General features: G+C 48.4%; 1 long non-coding RNA gene across 1 annotated transcript; it reads right to left on the bottom strand.

The window, feature by feature from the left end:
• Positions 1-302: 302 nt before the first annotated feature.
• Positions 303-15835, bottom strand: LOC127674983 (uncharacterized). Its single transcript, XR_007975423.1, has 3 exons — positions 15765-15835; positions 957-1350; positions 303-699 (listed from the first exon to the last, which is right to left on the bottom strand). It is a non-coding gene; the product is annotated as an uncharacterized LOC127674983 (long non-coding RNA).
• Positions 15836-17769: the final 1934 nt, after the last annotated feature.

Below are 17769 nucleotides of genomic sequence, written 5' to 3'. Positions count from 1 at the left end.
TAATCTCATCAACTTGCAAGGTTTATTTTCCAAAAATACTCCTGAAAGACGTCAACGGGCTGAAGTTTACAAAACAAATATCACAGGGAGAGATTTAAGATCTTATGCTTATGTTTGTATCCTCACATCCAGGCAGGTTCTTAAGACTCTAGAGCAGGCTAAAGCAATGACATCACATTGTCATTGCTTCAGATGTCAATCTGAAGACATCACATCCGTGTCCCTAGATCCTTCCAATGGTACCTGTTTGGGGAAAGAGTCTTAGCATATATGACTAAAAAAAGGGTCTTGATACAAAGAGATTGTGATCCTCCAGTTTATAACAGCCCACAACATAGACAGGAAACAGAAAGCAGGTGAGCCCAGGGAGTAGAGGGAAGCAGGCACCAGTGATAGATGGGGCTTACCAAACAAGTCCACCAGTTCTTGGGCTGGAGCCATACAGAGTTGGGAAGTCAGGTTTCTAGAACAGGGACTTAGCATCCCCTGAGGGCGGCACGCATGAAGGTGCTACAGACACCACTCTGTAGCATAGTCAGGAGGCAAAACAGACTAGAGAAGAAGGCCTCTCCCTGGCCTGGTGGGAAACAGTGAGAGGAACTGCGGAGTGTGGCTTGGAGAGGCTTAGCTGATCAAGAGTGAAACAATGAAGATGGCCCTTAGGTCCGCAAGGAGCATCAAAGAAGACAGCACTGTGACCTGTGGGTAGAAACCACAGGGACAAAAGAAGAACTCTGGTAGAACTAGAGGTATCCCAATATTTTCTCTCTCCAACCCTCCCTCCTTCCCTCTCTCCCTCCCTCCCTCTTTTTCTTCCTCCCTCCCTCCTCCCCCTCTCTTTCTTTCCCTCTCCCTCCCCCTTTCTCCCCACTTGACCCTTTCTCAGGAGAATGGTTCTCCTGACCCAGAAAGTGGGAACACAGAGGTCAGTAAACCATCCAGGTAAATCATCTCACCCAAATGCGATCTAACCAGCTAGCAGCACAGTCTGCTGGAGGCCAGAGAAGGCCATCTGCCCTTCCTCGTTCTCTTTTCTTGATAATTTTTAAGACTTTCCCTCAGTATTGTGTGTGTGTGGGGGTACTCATGGCATGCCACATGGAGGTCAGAGGGCAGCGCTATGAGGTCAGTTCTCTCCTTCCATCTTTAGTTGGGCCCTGGTGGCTTGAACCTCAAGTTGTCAGGCTTGCACAGGAAGTGGCTTGACCCGCTGAGCCATCTGCTGCTCCTCCTTTTCTAGGAGGCTTTTCCTCACACTTCCAGCTCTTCTCAGAGTCATTTCCTCCCTCCTCAGAAAACGCAAAGAGCACCGTGCATCTGGTGGGAGTGGATGGCTGTGGTTTGTCTTCCCTGTGAGACAGAGAGAGCCTTCAGGACAGAGGGCCATGTTCTCCAACTGTGGATCCACACGTCGCCTGGAAAACCTGGACCCCAATAGTTACCAGGAAGGAAAGAAAAAGGGTGCCAAAGAGAATTGGGCAGGGAGGGTATTCCTGGGTCAGCTCAAAGCCTTTCAAAATGCAGATTTACAGCCTGCAGAAGTACATCGTAGAGGGAGGCTGAGAAAGCAGACTGATCTCCCAGAGTCCTTCCAGGCCTCAGAGGGCACCCTTAGACACCAGCCCAGAAAGCTGTTCTGTGCACCATTCTGAGATCTCCCCAAGCTCAGCCTTAGGTTCCCAGGGGGCTCGGCCTCCCTCCTGGCTCCTCTGCTTCACTCGAAGGCCCCTCCAGATGGGCCCCATCCTCCCTGAAACCCCCAGCTGGACTCGCCAGCTGGGCCATCTCAGGGAGAAGAGGCCCCAGGAAGGTCCGGAGCCCACCCAGCAGGCTGGAAGGGGAACAGCTGCCTGTGGGGTGAGAGAGCTGTGGGGGTGAGGTTCCCCCAGGCAATCTGTGTTAGAAATGGATTAGCTAAGAACAGGGGGGGTGGGGGGGGAGGTGGGGGGTGGAGGTAGCAGTAGCTTCGTTAGCTATAAAAGCACACCAGGCCCAGGGATCCCAGGCATGAAGTGGTCATTCTTTACAGCCCCATGGATTGGCTCCATGCCCACTTAAACACTTTATACGTGGGTTGGTCAATGCCCCACGCAGGGAACGCTAAAACCTGGAGCTTCGTTTGGGGGTCTATGACTGATTTTCTGTATGACCTCGGGCATGCCCTGCCCCACTTTACTCTGTACCTCACTTGGGCCTAACTTCAAAAATGTTAGTGGCTGGGCTCGAGAGATGGCTCAGCAGTTATGAATGCTCGCTGCCCTTGCAAAAGACCCAGTTTCTGTTCCCAGAACCTACACGGCAGCTCACAATGTCTGTAACTCCAGCTCCAGGTGGTTTAACACCCTCTTCCGGATACCGCAGGCACTAGGCATGAACGTAGCACACGTACACACATATGTAGGACGTTCAGATGCATAAAATAAAATGAAAGTAGATAAGTCTTTTGAAGATATTAATACTGCCTGCCGATGGTGGGGATGAAGTGAGACTCAATGGAAGCCAGTCGGGCTCCAGATTCAAGTCTGGGTTTAAATGTAGATATCAGCTTCCTCAAGGCCTCTCAGTACTGGAGGCTCCTCAGAGGCAGAGATCCCTGTCAGTCATCACCATAGTCCTAGCACCCAACTCTGACCTGTGTGGAGTTGACATCCAGGCATTTGCTAAAGGAGTAAAGAAATAGTGAAAGCTGTGGGTGGCGACCCCAGAAAACGTCATCTCCACACATATTGTGACTTATACTTTTAAGGCTTTCATGCTGCAGGAACCAAATTCTCAATATTTATAGGGAAAGGAGACCTACGAAATATCTTTTAAGAATTCTGAGTTCATGGCTGTCAGCTGTCATGACCTAATCAAGAAAAGAGATAGACTGATCTGTGATCTAGAAGATGTGAGGATTTTCCATTTCTTCCTTTGATTTTTTTCTTTTAATTTTATGTGCATTGCTGTTGTGCATGCATGCATGTCTGTGTGAAGGTGGCAGATCTCCTGGAACTGGAGTTATAGACAGTTGTGAGCTGCCAAATAGGGTGCTGGGGATTGACCCCAGATCCTCTGGAAGAGCAGCCAAAGCTCTTGACTGCTAAGCCATCTCTCCAGCCCCTTCTTTTTGTTTAAATTTTTTTAAAATTGTGTGTGTGTGTGTGTATGTGTGTGTGTGTGTTGTTTACATGAATGTCTATGTACCATATGCATATATCATGCAGAGACCACAAGAGGGTGTCAGATCCCCTGGGACTGGAGTTATGGATGGTTATGAGATGCCACAGGGAAACACGAAATTGAACCCCAAGTTCAATGGAAGAGCAGCCACTGAGGTATCTCTCCAGCCCGACATACAAGGGAAAACAATTTTTTTAGATTGGCTAGAATTGAGTAACTATGAACCATGGAGTTACCAAAAGCACTAGGCTGTAAGTTACTTAGGCTGTAAGTTATCTCATGGCCAAAAACAGAACAAAGGATGGCTTCACCTTGAGTGCAGAAATGGGCCTTCCAGTTGAGACTTCATTATATTGAATTTGGGCCAGTGACACTAAGTGGTATTGGGCCTGATTACCTTTGGGAAATCCTGAGAGCCTTAAAGCCCCACCAAAGTGCTATCCCCTGGAAAGCCAAGGGCCTTCATGCATCTTCTAACTACCCACACATAGATCCCAACAGCCCTTGATCTCAGCAGGCAGGCAGTGGCTAGGCAAGTGCCCTTGACTTTCACAAGACCATCACCCAGGGTAGGACTTTTGCTATTGCTATTGCTTTCATCTTCTCTCAGTGGACCTTCTCTCCTGTGGAGCATCTTTCTAGAATGGGGAAAGATAAGATTTGGAGTCATCTGGGCCTGAGTTGAAATCCTTTCTGCCTGTAAGCTCTGTAACCTTGGGACAGTCATTTGATTTTCCCTGAGCCCCAGTTTTCTTATCTATAAAGCAGAATTGGCAATGTGTCCTTCAGACTGTTACAGGAGTTCAGGAAGCATCTGTCATAGGCTCTGATACTCTCTAAATGCTCTACAGACTGTTATGTATAGAGCTGCCCTTGGGGGCTAAATATCAGCAAGAGATGCTCAAAATGTGGAGCCCTGGGCCAGCAACATGACCCAGGTATTTGTCAGAAATAGAATCTTTCTTGGTGTTACTGGTATTTGCTGGATCTCGGCATTCAAGAGACAAAGGCAGGAGGATTGCTGTAAGTTTCAAACAACCCTGAGCTACCTGATGGCATTGTTTCCAAACAACATGACAAACCAAAGAAATGCAGGAGGTTGGCAAGATGGTTCAGTCAATAAAGGGACTTGCCACCGAGACTTATAAACTAAGAGCCTCAGAACCCACTCGGTGGAAGGAGCCAACTGATTTCTGCAAGTTGTCTTCTGCCTCTCACATAGGCCCACTGTGACTCACCTGTATGCAAGCACATCTACACAACACTAAATGTATGGAAGTGTCAAAATGTGGAGTCTTGGCTACACACACACACACACACACACACACCAAAACTCCAAACCAACAAAATAAACTAAAACAGGAAATGCAGTCTCCAGCTGCACACCACCTCAATGTATGAATAAGTTTTAAAAGACTTTGGCCAATGCTTAGTCTTCCCAAGGCATATCCAGCCTGCGTTTTTAAAAGAGTCTGTCCCTGTTCTGGACACCAAAATCTGCCAGCCCTTAAGTTTTTGATACCAAATAGCATAATATTTGCATATAATCTACACATATTCTCCCATAGAAATAACTTTTTTTACTTTTTTACTTTGGGGACTTTTATTTTATTGAAACAGGATCTCACTTTGTAGCCTAGGCTGGCCTGAAATGCACTATTATACCCCTGTTTTAGCCTCCAGAGTACTAGGAGTTCAGGCATACAATAGAACATCCAGTTAAATACATTCTTAACAACTTCTAATACTAAATAGAGCAGGCAAAGGGGTCACTCCGGGGTAGACTCCTTGCCTGATATGAATGAGACCTCAGCTTCATGCCCCAGCCATAGAATGCAATGGAAATATTATAGCAATTGTTAAACCGCACTGCTTAATGACAAGAAAAAATGTCTTTACATACTCGTTACACTTGTAATTTTGTCAAGTGTTTTTGACCCCTAGATGTAGCTTCTGTATATGAAGAGGAACCTACAGACAGGTAGGGCCACTGTATGAGAAGCAGCCATTTCTCCTTGTCTGCATAGTCTGCTAGGGAAGTGGCTTTATCTGTCATGTGAGATGGTGCTGCAGTGGTTGCCTAGGAGATGTGGCAGCAGTAGCTAAGTGGAAGAGCTAGAGCTTTCTGAGTATTGCCACTATTCTGGGTGTCCCAGCAACCTTCAGATCTCAGTGTTTTACTCGTCGCTAGTTTTCCAATAAAAAGACAAGACACCAAAAGATGAAGTCACAGGGTCAAACATGCTTGTCAGACACAAAACCACTATGCAAACCCAAACCACCTGCCCCCCCAGAACTCAAGTATTGAGGGGGCATGAGAAATCAGCTTTGGGAACTCAGGTACTTATTGGGTAGATCTCTATGTTCCCCCCAAAGCCTGGCTTAAAAGCTAGAGTTGTAGAAGTGGGAGGCTCTGCCCTGCAGGAACCACTATCCCAGTTCCAGAGGTAGGCACAAATAGAAGAAAGGGAAGAAGCAGCCGGCACCCCTACTGTGTCTGCCTGGCCAAACAAAAGGTCCAAAGGTGCGGGAGAGGGGGCTGTGAGCCTGGCTGTGGACACCTGGGGAATAACCTATTGAAAACCAAGTCTTTCTTCTGTATGATTACCAAGCCATGAGTAAAGTATCGTCCTAAGGAGCAGGGTTTGGAGGAATGGCAGTCAGATCTGAATGTGGGCCTCATCCTGAACTTTAACTCTCCTTGTTGCTCTCAGCATTGTGGTCCCAAATGTCTTTGATTTCTCCCTACAAGCAAGAGGGCAGGTATTATGGATGGAACTTTCAGGCCCCAGTGGAGAACAGAGGCTTGTTACAATTTCTCGGTGGCAGGGGCAGAGTGCATCTTCCACATGGCTGTGTCTCAGGCTCTAAACCTGTGGCCTGGTGCTCAACTGCTGTTCCATAACAGCTTCGTGAATGTAGATTGAGTGATCAGCCTCAACACACTCCAGATTCCTCAGGTTCCCAACCTCAGAGCCTGATGCCCCGGGCAAGCTTCAGTCCTAAAAAGAAACTAGTCTGTTCTTCCTCCTTCAGGCTCTCAGCTCTCGACCTTGAACTGCTCGGCTCATCTCGGTTCCCTCTGATAGCTTTTGCTACGTGCTGACAAAGCCCCTATACATCAGCAATGAGAAGAATGGGAAAGTAGCAGAAAAGAAAGGCATGACCCAATGCTACCGGGGTAGTGCAGGAACTTTGGGTCTTTGTAGCCATTAGTCTTGTCTGTTTGGGGGTTATCTATGGGCCAGGGTTTGACACAGATAACAACTGAACAGAAAAGGACCTATCTTGCAAGGCCAATGAGAGCAAACCAGAGTGGGGAGAGGTTCAGAAGTGGCAACATTAAGGACAAGGCCCCTTGTGGGCAGGAGCTGAGGGGCATGGGAACCTAGAGCTGAGATACATGGTTCCCATCTGGCACGCCTCCTCCACTTTCTCCTCAGGAAACAGATAGGGAAGAAAGACTATGACGTGTAGATGCACCCACTGTAAGGGCACATGCTTGCAGAAGCACCTCCGGTCCCCCCTTATATGGTGGGCGACATGAGGCCCAAGTTCCTCCAGTGTGCTTTCCCAGCTGCACTGCTTCAAGGTCTCCAAAATGCCCTGAAGCCAGTCTGAGCCAAGCACTCTTAGATTGGAGTCTCTCTCCTCTGGTACACACTAAGCTGTGAGAGCTTATAAGACTTCTCCCATCCTGTCTGGGCTCTCAGGCAGAGACCCACCAGGAACACCATTGGCTCCTACCTTCCCCTGGTGGGTGACAGAGATCATGAGTGCTTTACCTCTTTCTTCAGAATGGGGACAATGAAAGGATCTTTGGTCAGCAGCTCAAATGCTGGGTCTCTTTATCACGCAAGTGTCTCTGGCCTCTCAAAACCTTCCCCCCCCCCAAGCTACCCCAAAAACAATCTGAGAAAACTTTGAATGTTTCCTCAACAGCCACATGGTCACTATGTCCATCCACATGCACATAGGCATACTCCACCCACTGCTCCTCAAAAGTTTAAGCTAAGTAAGGGAGTGTCCTGAGCCCAATGTACCAAGGCTTCCATGCATGATTTCCTAGGGATAGCCTCACCAAATCTTTGGCAACCCTATAAGAGGGCTGACCACAATACTCTTCATTTTCAGAAGTAAGAGACAAAAGAGAAGCGCCTGGGTGCTATGGTCTGAGAATTGGAGATCAAGCAGAGGCTTTGCCACCCCAAAGCAAAACCAAACCCCCCAGGTGGGGACATCCTTAGTAGCCTTCTCAACTGTCATCCCGGGGTGGGGCCTGCCCTCGAACATGTGAGTAGACAGAAACTACATCGCAATAGATTGATTCAAGTCCAGACAAACAACCGAGCCAGCCCCCGTAAGCCTCCCACAAGGCCTGTCACCCAGTCTTGTGCCACCCTTGCCTACCTAGTGTCCCTGTCTCGGCAGCAGAGGGCTTGAGGGCAAAGCTTAGCAGCTTGCCTAGAGGATGGAATCCTGGGGCCCCAGCAGGAATGCGGCTCGGTTTATTTCAGTCCTCTAAATTGGAAGGCTGGAGGCTCTCATTTAGCATTCCTGCTTGGAGCTGGAACCCAGGCTGGGGTGGCCTGCCTCAGCTGCCAAGCACAAGCCCCCCACCAGACCACAAGCCAACCTCAGAGCTGCTTGTGGCTGGCCCTGCATAGCAACACCGCAGACAACAAGGCCCCTTAACTCTCCTAGCATTGTCGTGGGCAGGGGGAGGGGGTGCCTCCACTGTCGTGGGTGATCAGCCGGATGGGGCCTGGATCAGGGTGGGTTCAGTCAGACCCTGTGCCCAGTCTGGGCACCTGCTGTCTAAGCACCTTTGCAGGGCCATGTTTTTTTTTTTTTTTTTTTTTTCATAAAGCTGGCCTGAGCAGAAAATGAGGCAGTAGAAATGACAGCCTAGGGCCCAGAGGGCCATTGGGCTTTGAGGGAAGGGCCAGCTGTTTTCCATCTTCACTGAGGGCTGAGGGAAAGGAAACAGGCTGGAAAAACAAGGAGAGGGGCTGAAGTCTCTAAAGACCAGCTTTCCAGTCTTGGCCTACTGTGGAGAAGTGACCAGCCCTCCAGCCCGTCCCCCTTCAACCCACCTTCCATGCTGTTACCAAAGGCACCTTGCCAGCAAAGGCTTGATCGGATTATCTCTTTAATTAAAACATTTCAATGGCTCCCTATCATCTACAAGGGGAAATCCGCCTCCCATTCAAGGACCTAAGGCCCCTCACAATGTGGCCCCTGCCTACCTTTTCTGCACAACTCCCAAGGTCTCTCCACCCCCACACACCACAATAACCTGCCAGCTGCCTTGGGCTCCCCCAGACCTCCCATGTTGCAGCAGGCCTCCATTTCATCCTGCTGCCTGGGAAATCCTTTCTTGTCTGCATTGGCAAGCACTTCCTGCTCACAGAGTTCAATTCCAGGCCAGGTGTGGTGGTATAGGCCTGCAATCCCAGCTCTTGGGAGGCAGAGGCAGGAGAATTGTGAGTTCAAGGCTAGATTAATGTACCTAGTAAGCCTTTATCTTAAACCAGAAAGCTCAAAATCTGTGTCACGGGTGTTGCTCAGCAGTGGGGCTTGCCTAGCAGATGCATGCAGGTCTTGGTTCCATCCCCGAACTGGAAGGGAAAAAATGTTTCTGATTCTAGTTGAAAGTTACCTGTTCTCTGTCTTTTGCTTCCACAGTACAAATGTCAGGCTTGTAGCCAGTGCAAAAGTATTTACTAAAGTATTGCCATATACCAAGCGCTGTTGTAGGCACAAGAGGGAACACTGGTAAAGTCCATAGGCTGTCCTTATGGCATGCTACATAGGTGAGAAAGGTAGCCAATAACCGCGCACGTACCGTGAGGTCAGTGGGACAGACCAGACATGTTGGCACTGAGCCATCAGCTCTGGATTCTGTGGGGACATATTTCCATCACGGTGATGGTGCCGAGTACAGGGCTGGGGCTAGGAAATGACAGTCATCGGTTGTCCACTCTCATCGTTCTCCAAGTACCCAGATCATTTCCAGCTTTTCAAAGGTACACTTCCTATTTGCACACAGTACAATGTACTAAGTACATAACGTTTTACCTGCCAACTCAACTTGGGTAACCTCCTCTTAGACTGAGATTGAGGACATTTCCAGGGTTCCAATAGGCTCATGTGTGTGTCTTCACAATCGGACATCTCACTATGTCCGTCCTCTTCCATTCCTAGGGCCCAGCTGTGCTTGCTCTTGAGTTCCCATACCATGTTTTTTTTTTTTTTTTTTTTGAGGGTGTTTGATGTCTTTTACTCAATTGAGCAGTGCTTCTAGAAGATTTGTCCATGCTGCTGCATATTGAGGGAGCCCATTCTTTGTTCATGACAGTGTGGCGTGCCCTCATTTGATTATCCCTAGGTGCCTTCCATTACTGTTGGCCAGCCTCCCCCTTGGGTGTAAGAAATGGCAGCATGAGACAGAAAAAGGAACCTAAGCCTCGGCCCCTGACAATTGTGGGTATACTGTGGGCTCAGCCTCTCCTAAGCTTGGGAATCTGGAGGAGGCACTGCACATGTGTATGTGGGAGTACATGTGTTTGCCCATGAGTGTGGAGGTCAGAGGTCAACCTCAGGTGTCTTTAAGCGGGAGCCAAACAAGGAGCTTTATTTTATTTATTTATTTATTTTTTTGTGAGACAAAGTCTCTCCCTGGGCCTTGTTGCTTGCTGATTAGGTTGGGCTGGCTAGTGAGTAAACCTTGGCTATCCTCCTATCTGTGCTTACCCATCTCAGGGATTGCAAGCATACCACCACAGCCCACCTTCTATATGAGTTCTTCTGGAATGCTTATGCCATAAGTATTCTATGACGGGGCTCTCTTCCTAGTCCTGTCCCCCTTCTCTTTTGAGGGAGACAGGTCTGTGCCAAACTGCTCATGAGATAGATGAACAAGTGAAGTGAAGCCTGAGAGGAAAAAGAACCCCGTGGCGATGTCAGAGGCCAGGCCTAGGACGACAATCTAGGGTTCTACTGCAGACCTGTCTCCCTCAAAATTAGTTGTTTTTTTTTTTTTTTTAACATCTCTTTTAGTTCTACCTTCCAGCAGGAAATAGAGTGAGTCAGCAGGCAGCTGCAGCATGAACCAAAAATCCTGAATTGGCTTCACCTTTGGGACCTCTTCCAGCTCAGTCCACTGAGACCCACGGCCAAATATCCAGAAACACAGTCCTGGGTCTCGCTCCACTCCTTCTATAAAATTCTAAAACCGCTCGAGGGAAGGAGACTGCTGAAGACTGGCTTTCTCCCCTGTTTTGGTCAAAACTGTAAATGACATCCATCTGATGTCATTTCTTAGCATGGGGATGGGTAAGCAGGCCATACTCACAGCCAGGCCCACGCAGCCAGGGATAACAAGTGCACCCCACACAGGGCTGGGAGAACATCCTGTGTCCCACAAGGTGCTTAGTCGATGTGCTGAAACTTGAGGAGGCCTCCAAAGGGGGGCCTTGAAGTTGGGCGTGAGGCAGGGTAACTGAAATCCAGAAGGTAACTGAAATCCATCAAGGGTGGCAGAGGTGGGAATGCCATCAGCCTGCCAGGAACCTGGTAGGGTCCAAGGACTGCCTCGGAGACCCAGGAGTCCCTCCCTAGCACAAGCTATAGCCAACTCCTCCCAATAGCTCTCATTGACCATCTTTCTCAATAGCCACACTAATCTTCCTCCTAGCTCATGCGCATCAGTAGCTCACAGCTCCACTCTATGCTAAGGGCTTATATGTACTGTCTCCCATGAGCCTTGTGACAGCTTGGTGATGTCGGCCTCTGATTAGCTGCCTTTTAAAAATGAGCACATGGAAGCACAGAGAGGTTAAATGACTTGATTGAGGTGACACAGGGGATTTGAACATAGGGAGTCCGATTCTGGTACCTATGTGCTGCTGTGGTGTAATAGTGTCAGTGATCCCTATAACGATGAGCTAATCTCTCTTGAGGAGAGTCAGTCCCTCAGGGTCGTAGGGTCTGGGGTCTGGGTCCTCAGGGAATGCTCAGCCCTACAGATACTCAAATCCTTTATGCAAAATAGCATGGGATTTGCATACAACCTACTCATACCCTCTCATATACTTTAAATCATCTCTAGAGGACTTATGATATGTAATACAACATAAATTCTCTGTAAAATAGTTGTGATGCTGTGCTATTTAGTATAGTCACGGCCTTCTCCTCAAATGCTTTCAATCTGATAGGTTGTGTTCTCAGAAATAGAACCTGCCTATAGAAGGCTGAATGTATTTGTCATGGGCCAAGCACTGTTCAAAATGTTTCATGTCAACTTCATGGTATAGTATCATCACTCCTAATTTATGGATGCAAACACTGATGCATAGATTAGTGAGGAGCTAGTCTCACTTCTGCATGAGCTTGCACATAGAGAAGAAGGGCTATCTCAGGCAGAGAGAACACTGAAGCTCACAGTGGGCTGTGGCAAGCCAGCCACCCAGACTGCGACATAGAGATCCTGGTGAGGAAGGCAAATGATGACCCTTCAGGTTGCCGCCTCGCACCGACGGGGTTATTTGCAATGGTCTGGATGAGAAGAGAACAAAGGACTTGGGGTGCCCTGATAAGAGCTACCTCTGGCTCAGTAGGCTGCCAGGGGCCAAAGTAGAAAGAGCAAAAGGCACAGGATTCAGGCCCTGTCCTTGAGAGGAAACAAGGCCTCTTTCTCCTACAATGGGAGCTGATCCACCTTGCGGGGTTAGATAACTCTGAGATTCAGACAATGCCAGAGTCCCAAGAGAGGCCCCAGTATGTCCATCCAGCCTTGCTGTCTCAGGGCAGTGACGGAAAGTGTAAGCTCACGTAGCATGTAGGGCTCTTCCCGGGACACACTAGGAAGGACTGGAATTGTAGCTCACCTCACAAGAGACCTGACTACAAAAGGAGGGGCGTGTTAGAACATGGGGGCCATGAGAAAGCGCCATAGTACTTTTATTATTAAGTCCCAGAAGAAAAGAGCAGCCAACCTAGATTTCAATGTCCAATGAAAATATTATTCAAGAATGAACTGGAAGACATTCCCACATGAAGGACAGCTAAGAGGATGTCTGCCAGTCATTCTGTTTTCCAGAAAAACTAGACAAAAATTCTTCAAAATGAAGGCATCTCAGGATAAGCCTAGATTTGGTGCCCTCCCTCCATCTGCAACTGTTTCCACCCGTACCCCTTCCAGCCTAGAGACTCTAAGCAGTTTGTCTCCTAGCTGGAAAAGAAATCCAGGCCTAGTCCTGAGTCTTTAAGCACTACAGGAATCTAAGGGGCATATAAGCATGTGATGTGGCACGCTGGGTCTCAGGTTAACGTCACCACCGATGTGACGCCATGTAGCCTCAGGCAGGTTTCCTTGTACTCTCTGAACTGCCATCTGGCCAAGGGGATCATTTCCTACCACTTGTGCTTGTGTGTATGTGGGAGACAAGCGGAGCCTGGGTGAGAAGGCAGCTAGTGGTGTGTGAAGGGGCCATCTAGACAGGAGGGAGGGAAGGAGGGAGGGAGGGAAGGAGGGTTATTATCATTCCTGGGGGGGGCGCCTCTTTAGCCAGGCAGGCAGATGAGGGGGGGGGCAAGGGCAGGCTACTTAGCAAGTCAGCTTCATTTCACGCCCTCCTCACCGGTGACCCTCAGGGTCTTTGTAGGTCTGGGTTCTGGGGCTATGATGGAAGAGCTAGCTGCCCCCACCCCCAGTCTGAGCTACCCTGCCATGGAATCCAACTCCTTCCATGGAATCTTTCTGGCCCAACAGTTTCTTCACGCATGCAATTGAAAGAGAAGGATGGCGCCAAGAGTGAGGAGGTGGCTGTTCTGCGAACAGTGAGTGAGGACTTCGGCAAGAGGCCACAGCTTGCATTCAATGTTTGAGAACTCAAGAGATGTCCACAATTAGTAACAGCTACTGTGGACCTTCCAAGGGAAAAAAAAAAAGACAGGCATGAAACTGACCCATACAAAGCCAGAGGACCATAGCCAGAGGATCTGCCTTCTACCCCCACTGACTCGCTAACCTAAATTTGGTCTTCTTTACCACCCCTGTACCACCATCTGTACTCTATATATGCAGGAATAGTCATGTGCACATCCACAAGTGTGCATACATATATGTGAATGTGTGTATGCTATGCAGGGGATGCCTTGGTCCTGGATAAGCCTGCTCTTCACCTGGAGTAGATCTCTGTTCACTGTCACTGGCAAAACCTTGAGTCCCACAATACCACTAAAATCACAGGGGGCAACCTTGCTTTTCTTACACTGTGACCTCTCCCCTCCCCCACACCCCCTAGGATGTAGTCTCTCAGTGGGCCCTGTGGAGGTCCAGAGGTCCTCTAATGGGAATGTGGCTGTGGGAGGGTCATCAGTAGATAGTTCCCAATGCAGTTCTCAAGGCCAGCCTGGCCACCCTCTGCACAGCCTGGCTCTTTAGAGGCTGTGACAAGGACCTTTGGCGCTGGAGACCATAAGCAGATTGGCTCACCCCTGACTGATTCTTCTGGGACAAGCAAGGATTTGGATGTACTACTCCTCAGCAGATGGCTGAGAGTTTGGGCAGCCTGCTTTCATCCCTGACCCCAAGGTAACGCAGGGCCGAGAAGTAGGCCAGAGCCAAGCACAAGGCCATTGAGCCCAGTGAGAAAGAAAGACGGCTGTGTGGGCCTCTCCTCTTGTAACACTGAAGGACATACATACAAAAGAAAAAGAAGTTATTTGAAGATGACTCAGCAGTTCAGAGTGCTTGCTGTTCTTCCAGAGGACCCAAGTTCAGGTTCAATTCCTGACACCCATACTGATAACTCTCAACTCTTTGTAACTTCAGCTCCAGGGAATCCAATAGTCTTCTCTGGCATCCATAGACATGTATGTGTGTATGTGTACAAACAATCACACACAGACACACACACACACACACACACAAGTAAATAATAAAATCAAGGTTTTCTTTTTTAAAAAACAAATAATTCAAGACCAGCAAATTCAGAAAGACCAGGAACATTGTTGTTGGGTTATTTAAAGGTCTAAGGGCTCAATAAGATTAGCTTGGGCCTAGGCCACAGTGGCTGGAGAAGGGGCAAGGAAGGAGGTATTTTCTAGAGGAAAAGGCCAGAAGCGCACAGAGTTCCCACCCCTGACTTCTAGCAGACAGCCTCCTGTAAAGAAGCATTTAACAAAGGATTCCCAAGGCAGATATGCCTATAATTCCAGGGCTCAGAGACTCGGACAAGGATCATAAAGTTTGGAGCCAGCCTGAGCTACATATAGAGATGCTCTCTCAGAAAAACTAACAAGGGGAGGAAGAAGGAGGGTGAGAAAAGTTGCTAGGGCTACGCTATAGCACAGCTGTAGAATACTTGCTTAGTATGTGTAAAGCCTCAGGTCCCATTCCCAGAACATATGCACACAAGGAAAGAAAGAATTCCCAACATCAGTATCCACTGATAGGAGTCCAGGCCCAGACATAGTATACAGGCTTACTGTACCTTGGCTCTGTGACACTCTTCCTTGCCTTGGTGTGTGTCTGCCCTTTCTCTTAAGACATCCCAACAAGATTATAAGCATAAAAAACCTTTTTGCAGTTGCTTTTGTTACTTAATTTGGCTGGAGTTAGACTCAGCCAAGCCCCTGCTGGCTATGGCCACTCCTGAATGAAAGTTCAAAACCAACATGGTCACCCTAAGTCTACAGAAGAGCTAAGGGAACCTAAGAGCAGGCCAGTTCCAAATGTAGGCCTCATAGGCAGTAAAGCAACATGTGAGGGTGCCCTATTTCCATAGCTAAGAAATCTAGTGGATAAATGAATGAATGAATGAATGAATGACAAATAAATGAATGACTTGTCCCCACTCCTAGCAGTTGCAGTCACTCTGTCTTCAGTGCTAGACTATGGCTGACTAGGGCTTACTCTGGGTCTCCAAAAGAAGGAAGAGAAATCATAGCTGTGACATGGCAGAGTCAGCCTGGCCCTTACTTAGCCAAATTCAATGCCTTCCTGGTTTAGTCAGGGAGGCTAAGGCCCACTAAGGTAAAAGGATTGGTCAAAGATGGCAGGATTCAGCTCTCCTGCTTCATCACATACCAGGTCAAGAATTGTTGTTAAGTTTGTGCTTGAGCGGTCCCCCTCCAGAGCCAGATCCTGTTTGAATACAGTGGAACTTCAAAGCATGGCAAAATGGCATCTGGGCTCACTATATTCCCCTTCGGCCCCAACACTCCTGAAGCCAGAGGGTGAGAGTGCCTTTGATCAGCCAGGCACGCTGACTGTCCTTCAGCAGGCCTGACAAGCAGAGATGAGCCAGAGGCTGGCCCGTGCCCTCGGGATACTAGGAGAGCACACACCGTCACTAGAGAGAAAGTCCAGCCTCCAGTCTGGGGCCTCCCACATCTGGGGCACGCCACCCAAAGCCTGCACAGCTGGCCAGCAGAGAGGGCTGCAGGGAGAAGGATGTTTGTGCTAATCCTCACCAATGGAAGCAGCAGGATAGCTGGGCTGATGATTCCAGTGTGGGCTACCCCTCAGCCCATCCTGACTTTCCCGCCACCTCTCAGCCCATGTTCCTCTTGGAGCTTTTCCCACCACTTACCATACTCCCACTACAGATAAGTCCCTGTGTTGGGGAGAAGGATTCTGTTGCTGTCATGCTGTGTAACCGTGAAGGGATCCCTTCCCTTCTCTAGACCTCTGTCCTACATGCAAAGAGACAAAGGGGAAGTGTCCTAGTACTGCTACTTCATGAATCTTCATTGGGAGGGTGTGGTTTGTGGTTAGTAATGTATGTAAAGATGCTAATCTCTGTCTCATTGAGCTCAATGGGCTTGTCCCAATACTCTGGCAATGGCTTCTGAATCCTAGTGACAGGAACAGGGAAAGATCCAGAGGTGAGCTACACTTGGGCTAGATGAGACCAGAAGGACGTACAAACTATATGTTCAGAGCCAGACATGTCCCATCTGTCCTTGGCCCCATGACCTACGAGACAAAAATCTAGAAGCTCAATAGCCAAGGAATCCCAGGTCTGAGGTATCCAGATCTCCTCTAAACAGGTTCCCTATGTCCAGAGCCTAATTCTTTGCTCCCTGAACTCAGGACCACTTGGGTTGAGTTCTTAAGTATGGGGAGAAAGTCACACCATGAGAAGCCCTGGTCAGCAACAGATGGAGGCTTCTGCTGAGGCACCTTCACCTGTGCAATACAGTGACATGGCCTCCTGAGTGAAATCCCAAGAACGAGGCCATTTTCAATCATGTACCAATCTAAGACTCCCTAGTAAGGGGTCTGTCTCTCTTACCTACCAGGGCTTCCCTCTCTGGGGACTACAGTGGAAATTTGGAACTCTGCCTGTGTCTCTGCTTACTAGCGTCAAGTCTCTCTCAGTAAGTCAACATAAAAAAATTTTTTTCACTAGGCACCATAAGAAGACTCTACTGCTCTCAGCTTCCACCCTAGGCTGTGCAAGACTGATTAGTCTCCCCAGCTCCTTGTCTTTAGGAAAAGGGGGACCACAGGATAAAAAGAGTAACTGAACTCATGACCTTGAAGTGTTAAGACACTCTTAGGAATTCCTAAGTTAAGCCCAAACTCCCACAATCAGGCAGGCCGCTGTGCCTGCAGAGGAAAAGCCAATCCTTGCTTCTTCCAGTCTTCCTTCAAACCTCCGCAGTACCTGTGAGAAATCTTTTTGTAGACTGCAGGCCCAGACAGGGGTCATCCAGAGACCCCAGCAGCAACCTCACTCTTGACCTCATCCTTCCAATCACCCCAGGGTGTGACATGTTCTGAGACCAGGTGCCAGGATCACATTTGCGAAGGGCTCCAGGAAGACATGGGGAGGATCTCAGGCATATGCTGGAACAGGCAAGCCAGCCACCAGGCTCTGGGGCTCCTTCAGAGGCTGTGGAGACTGAAAAGGTGTGTACAGAAGCCAGAGCTCTCTGGCTCTTTGGTTCAGGGTGGAAGGGAACTGTGACATACAATGTGCATAAAACAAGTGACTTGGGCAGATTAAGTCACTTGCTTTAAAAACTTTGAATGCCCATGTCAAGGCCCTGACATTCTTCTTGATTAGTTGGACATGTTACCTGTGTGGTTGGAAATAGGCTATATTCAAATCATTTGTATATGCTAAACATCCTTCCTTCCTTCCTTCCTTCCTTCCTTCCTTCCTTCCTTCCTTCCTTCCTTCTTTTTTTTTTTTTTTTTTTTTTTTTTGATTGTTTCTCTGTGTAGCCCTGGCTGTCCTGAAATTCACTCTGTAGACCTGGCTGAGCTTAAACTAACAAAGATCTATCTGCTTCAGCCTCCCTAGGGCTGGGATTAAAGGTGTGTGTATGCCACCACTGCCTGGCTAAGCACACTTTCCTTTACTTTAACAGTGCCTCTCTAAGACATATTTTATCATATCCACTTCATAGACATGGAAACTGAGACCCAGAAAGGTACCTATTTTATATATCTCTCTGCTGAGCATCAAATAAAAATTTCTCAAGCAGAAAGGTCTGGTGAAGCCATGTTTTAGGCTATCATCTTCCTGTTCCCAGTTCTGGAAGCCCAGCTCCTTCCACGAGTTGTTTGAGTGAATGTCCCTGTCA

This window comes from Apodemus sylvaticus, chromosome X, assembly GCF_947179515.1.
Source record: "Apodemus sylvaticus chromosome X, mApoSyl1.1, whole genome shotgun sequence".
NCBI classification, from domain to species: Eukaryota; Metazoa; Chordata; class Mammalia; order Rodentia; family Muridae; genus Apodemus; species Apodemus sylvaticus.
The sequence above is the reverse complement of the archived record's forward strand: the minus strand, read 5'-3'. Positions and strand labels throughout refer to the sequence as shown.